Here is a 6,305-nt window from a genome sequence, read left to right on the forward strand (position 1 = left end):
TAATCATTGTACCCATCCCCTCAATAAAACCAAGTAAAATATTACTTGTATCACAGTGACATCATAATTAAGACTTGCAAGGCTAGAGCTTGCTTTAGAGCAGTAATAGTTCAGCGACATTGGTTATTTTGGGGTGAAAAAGTTACAAAAGCATCTGATCCGAAATCCAATTGTTTCTATTAGCAGTCTAGAGTTTCAACATTAAGACGTTAGCAATGGAACCCAGCCGCCAATTTGGCATAATGAAGGGGAGGAGGTTGGTAATTCAGTCTATGAGATGTCTATCCACAAGATTTTCCAAATCCTATTTCTCTTTCATTTTAACTGAGAATTAAATGTTTTGACGTTCTACGAAACAAGCGCTACTTACATACCCACAATTGAATCCATTACTTGGGATCCTCTCTCTCTTATGAATTAAGTCATTAACCAGTACCAGAACTCTGTGGCCGTTACTCCTCCTGGAAATGAATCCGTCCCAAGTTTTCAATTCATATAGAATTTATAAGATTCTAGTTAGCACTGAAACATGGATAAAGGTTTTTATTTCTTTTCCCTTAAAAATCTTTATGACTAACTGTTGGAAATAAATGTCATTCAAATGCTTAGTCATGTTCTGGCAGGGATTATGATGGGAAAGTGACACCTGAGGAGGTAGTATCTGTTGCTATGTATCTGAAGGACACTCTGGGCAAAGAAGGAATTCATAAGCTTATCAGCAACCTTTCCAAGGATAGCGGTCAGTTCTTGTGTCATTTTCCTCCTTTATCTCATACTGCGGCAATAGATATCACTAATGAAATGTCACTGATGTGCCCTCTCCAGTTAATGCAGTTAAAAATTTCTAATATAAAAGCACAAAACAGCACCTAATGCAACTTAGGCTTTCCTTTATAGCTTTTTTGTCTTTCCTTTTTTTAGCCTTTTTTACTTTCTTCCTTGCTATAATTATTATGAGCCACGTGACCAACAGCTCCTGAGAAAACACTTGTGTGTGAATGCGCGTAACTATAACTTACATTATAACTAAAAAGAAAGTTGGGTACATTAGTTCAACTCATTGTCAAAGACAGTTTCCCAAGCCATCTTGGGACTTCAATGATAAATTTCTTCACAACTGAAAATGAATCATTCTCTAAACCAAATGAAAGTCAGTCACCTCCGTGATGGTTGTTTGAATTGGACCTTGTGCATATTCTTCCATGTATGTCATAGTTCTTTAATTTTTTTTTACAATTTTATTATTCAATGTTATCTTGATGACTCATCTGCAATACCTAGAGGGGTGTATGGAACTGTGAAATTGTGTAGATAATCCAACATCTTAATTTGAAAGTTATTTCTGTTGCCAGATTGACCACTCTTTTTGCATTTTTTTTTTAGCAATATGGGTGCAAGTAAGAATTTCTAATGTTGCATTATAGATAATCCAACATCACAGACAACTAGTGAAGATAATAGGCTATGCATGGATGGGCTTTGGATTATAAACCTGGTTCTGCACGTGTTTGACCAAAATTCTTAATGTCCAATTTTTATAGCTGAGAATTATAAACCTGTGTCAAATTAACAATCAACGTTCTTCTAATTTGGTGATTTTTGATTAAACCATAATTTTATTTCCAAGGTTTCCCTGAACTTGCTGCTATATCGTCATGTCGCTTTGGATTATCAGATTCTGCACTGCACATTAGAATTTCTATGTTCTTGAAGTTTTCAGTTCAACTGTTATAACACAAACTTGCTATTAATGACTTGGGAAACTCCAATTGTGAATGAAGTTGGAGCAAAAATTTGAAACTGAGTTGTTGAACTTTGAAGAGCTAGTTAGTTGTATTAGTTATCTGCAAATTAGTTCTTTATTTTGGTTTGAATGCTATTTAAAGTAACACATTAATTATGTGACCTTCTCGGTCTAAGGAAGTAACACGTCATAAAGGTTTCTTACATACCTCACGTGTTTCTTTTCATGGGTGAGATAATAAGTAGCAATTGACATATGAAGCCAACAATTTTTTTGTAGATCGATACTGTGTGGGGTATGTAAAATTTTGTATTACTATGATACTTGCATATGTGCTTTTATATTAGTTCACTGGCTCAATGGTACATATATGGAGGGTTTGGTCCTTTCTCATATGCATCCCCCCCCCCCCCAAATATCTTTTATATTAGTCAATACTATTTTTTAATTCGCTTTTATGTTGACTTACTTTTTTATTTTCATCTACATATAGTGCAAAAGTGACCATGGAAGCTGCAAAAGCTGCAATAACAGGTGGCATTTCAGTTGTGAGTATACTTTTGATGTTCTTTTATTTTGAGTCATATGTATATAACTCAGGACATTTTATATGGCCTGTTTTGTCTAATTTTTAAAATTGGTCCTACTAGTTAATTACTTTAAATGCTTTTTGGGCCATATATATGTTAATGGTGTGCTTCTCATCATCTATTTTCTTTTTACATGTAGTTGGAGATTGTGGTGTCGACCTCAGGTGTGTTTGAGGTTGTTTACCTAAATTTGTCTACTTCCTTACTAGTCTTGTTCTTCGATTTATAATTCATATGCTTGGTTCGATCTGTGCAGGTTCTACAACAGCTGGTGAAGGAGCATCCTACAATGGCCCTAGAGGTATGCTTTAATCCTCTAAGTTTCTATCTAGTTTTTCACATGGCATCAATGTTCTTTGTTAGGGTGTATATCAGGTGAACCCGCCAAAAGTTTATGAATCTGGAGAACATATCATTGTCATTGCATTCTCTCAGTTCATTGAATTTTAGGACTGTGTCTGTGTATAGCACATCACCTAATGGACATGCTGATTGACTAACACATAGTTTTGAAATTTTCTGTTTACCATAATCCATATGCTTTTTTGGGTTGCATTTTTAATTGATCATATAATAGTTGAAATTGTAATTATATTCTTGTTTTCTGTAGCATGTTCCCTCAACTCATGAGACTTTTTCACAATTAACCATTATACTGGAGATGTAAGCTGGAGAATTTGTATTGTATTACATAGGTTCAAAATATTTTGTTAAATTTCATTATTTGTACTGTATTACATATAAGCAACGTAACTTCTTGTACTAATTTAACCTGAGTTTATAAATTTTCAAAAAGTAAAAAAAAAAATCTCATATTCTACATCGGTTCAATTATAAACGATGTAGAAAATATCCTCATTCTACATCGGTTAGGCGATAAACGATGTAAAAACCCTTCAAATTCTACATCGGTTGATTGAAGACCGATGTAGAAACCTTTCCATTCATGCCCATTCTACATCAGTTTAGTGATAAACGATGTAGAAAATCTCCTCATGCTACATCGGTTTGACGATAAACGATATAAAAACCTTTTATTTTCTACATCGGTTTATTGATAACCGATGTAGCCACGTTACCATATTTAGTCATTCTACATCGGTTTAACTATAACCGATGTAATAACCTTTCATTTTATACATCGGTTGATTGATAACTGATGTATAAACCTACCCATTCAACATCGGTTTCAGCCTTAGAACTGCTGTAGAAACCTACCCATTCTACATCGGTTGTAGCTGCACAACCGATGTAGAAAAGCCGCCCTTCAAAGATGGTCATAAAACCGATGTTGTGATTCAATGACCCCGGGTTACCACCACGCGTCATAACCGATGTAGAAAGGTCGTTATAATCGATGTAGAAGGCCTTTTTTTCAGTAGTGTAACTAATATAACACACAACCCAATGCAATCCAAAAAGAAATATTGCCACTTCATTACTATTAATAATGGTGAACGACAATAATGTACAGATTAAACTTTATAGTAATATGAAGTGAGTGAATAGATAATTTAGTTCCTGAGATTGTACCCATTTTGTATATTAGTCTCTAATTAAATCCAAAATAGTCTCAATCTTTGTATAAGTGTTGCAAAATATTTCTTCCGTTAAATTTTAAAGTAATGTTATTAGTGAGGTCAATTTTAGTGTCACGTGAACTATTTAACGTCACGTGGACGTGTCTCTTAAAAGATGTCACGTCATTTGATGATAACAAAATGAGTAAATAGATAATTTAGTCTCTGACTTTGTACCCTTGTTACATATCAGTCCCTAACTCAATGAATAATTCAAAATAGTCTTTATCTTTGCATAAGTGTTACAAAATAGTCCTTCTGTTAAATTTTAAAATAACGTTGTTAGTGAGGTCAATTTTAGTGCCACGTGGACTATCCAACGTGGCACTAAAGGATGATGTGGCATGACACGTGAACGTGTCTCTTAAAAATATCACGTCATTTGATGATAACAAAACGAGTAAATAGGAAATTTAGTCTCTGACTTTGTACACCTGTTGCATATTAGTCCCTAACTTAATGAAAAATTCAAAATAGTCTCTATCTTTGCATAAGTGTTGCAAAATAGTCCCTAACTTAAAAGATGTAATATATCTCTAAAAGGTGTAGTTTGAGGGAAATACCTTGACAATTTTCATCAGCATTACTACCACATTAGTAACAACCTGTTGAGAACGGTGTCTCTCTTCCTGACTTGTATCCGTATGTGCATCTAGACAGGCATTGTGGACTTCTTATATCATGTTAGATTTCAACTTAAAATCAATTGGCATTAAGTGAAGTTGTCCATCAGATATATAAGTTGTATCCCAAGAACTGAGACAGACGATGTGGAACTTTCTAATAATGTTAAGAATGTTGTTGTTTCCCGAAACAATCTCCTCTCCAAATTAATTGATCATTCATCGTTGTCATTAGCTCGATGGAGTTTAGCTGAAAGGGAGGGAGAGAAAAATAACAGAAGTGGCATGGAGAGGAAACACATGTTGAAGAAAATACTGATTCAGTGGTCCTTTACGATCCCATCAACTGTTGCTTTTTTGGGTGCGTCGTGATCCTCTTCTGCTGCACTAAGGAAGAATTATTAAACATTTGAATTGTAATTTAATTTTTGCATTTTGTCTTAACGCAAATCAGTATGTTCAGTTGCATACCTTAATCCACACGAACATATTACAGATCGGGACATAACCAAACAAAGGAAAAATCATGCATGTTGCAATCTGACATCAAACCTAGTTATAAACGAAAAAATTCCCAACAATATCAAATACAGAAAAAGATCTTACGTTCACATTGGACACCAAAGATAACAAGAAAAAGGTGAAAATTAAAAAGAAACAAGCGTGAAGAAAAACAAACTGATGAGTTGAAGTGCAATAATCCTTCCTACGCGCAATGGAAGTGGACCACGACATACCCAAAAAAGTACCTGTTGATGGGATCGAAGAGAAGCAACGAATGAGTGTTTTGTTCAGAAGCTGGAGCGGTATCTTAGATGTTTTTGTGTTTCACCCTCTCTCAAGCAGAATTCAAGAAGATGAAAGAGGGTTATGCAACACATGTTTTCCCACATAGGTTTGTAGAAAGCTATGTATATATAGCCCACCAAGGAAATTTAGTTCAATTGGTGTGTGAGTATTGGATTTAATTCCTACCGATCCAAAAAAATATACGTTAAATAACACTTAAATGCATAATAAATGTGGTAAAAAAAAACTTACTCAAAGTATTAAATAATTTTTTAAAATAATTCATTCAATGCATAATGAATATAGTCAAAAAATTTATTCAATCCATAATGGATACAGTGAAAAAATTATTCAATACATAATGAATGTAGTACAAAAACAAGTTAATCAATGCAATAATAAATATAGTAGTAAATTTAATTCAACCCTTTATTCGATGCATAATGAATACAGTAATAATTTATTCAATGCATAATAAATGTAATAATTTTATTCAAAGTATTAAATATTTTATTATAAATAAGTGATTAGTTAATATATATATTTTTTCAAGATAAAAACACGTACTTATAAATAAATGTAACAATATATGCAACTAATCGTTACTTTATACAATAAAGATCTTGAACTTTAAAAACTACAGATAAATAGAATTATATTTTTTTTCAAAAATTCAACAATTAAGAAAAACAGAGGTAATAGTTTTCTTAAATAACTTACACAATGCATAATAAATGTAGTATAAAGAAACTATTCGATGCATAATGAATGGATTAATATTTAATTAAATATTCTATCAAAAATTTATTTAATTAAATAATTTATTTAATGATTTATTAAATACATGGTGAATATAGTAAAATAAATTATTCAAAGTATTAAATATTTTTCTCTAAATAAAAATGCATGCTTATAAATAAATGTAACAATATATGCAAATAATCGATACTTTATATAATAAAGATTTTGAATTTTACAA

At 32.4% G+C, this 6,305-nt stretch overlaps 1 long non-coding RNA gene across 3 annotated transcripts; it reads right to left on the minus strand.

Moving 5' to 3' along the window:
• Positions 1-4,295: 4,295 nt before the first annotated feature.
• LOC114369711 lies at positions 4,296-5,501 on the minus strand. Of its 3 annotated transcripts, XR_003657686.1 has the most exons (3): positions 5,287-5,501; positions 5,009-5,089; positions 4,296-4,919 (listed from the first exon to the last, which is right to left on the minus strand). It is a non-coding gene; the product is annotated as an uncharacterized LOC114369711 (long non-coding RNA). The 3 variants fall into 3 exon arrangements; XR_003657684.1 differs by having other exon boundaries at positions 5,009-5,501; XR_003657685.1 differs by having other exon boundaries at positions 4,296-4,924; positions 5,009-5,501.
• Between the last annotated feature and the right edge of the window lie 804 nt (positions 5,502-6,305).

Source organism: Glycine soja, chromosome 10 (genome assembly GCF_004193775.1).
Source record: "Glycine soja cultivar W05 chromosome 10, ASM419377v2, whole genome shotgun sequence".
Taxonomy (NCBI): Eukaryota; Viridiplantae; Streptophyta; class Magnoliopsida; order Fabales; family Fabaceae; genus Glycine; species Glycine soja.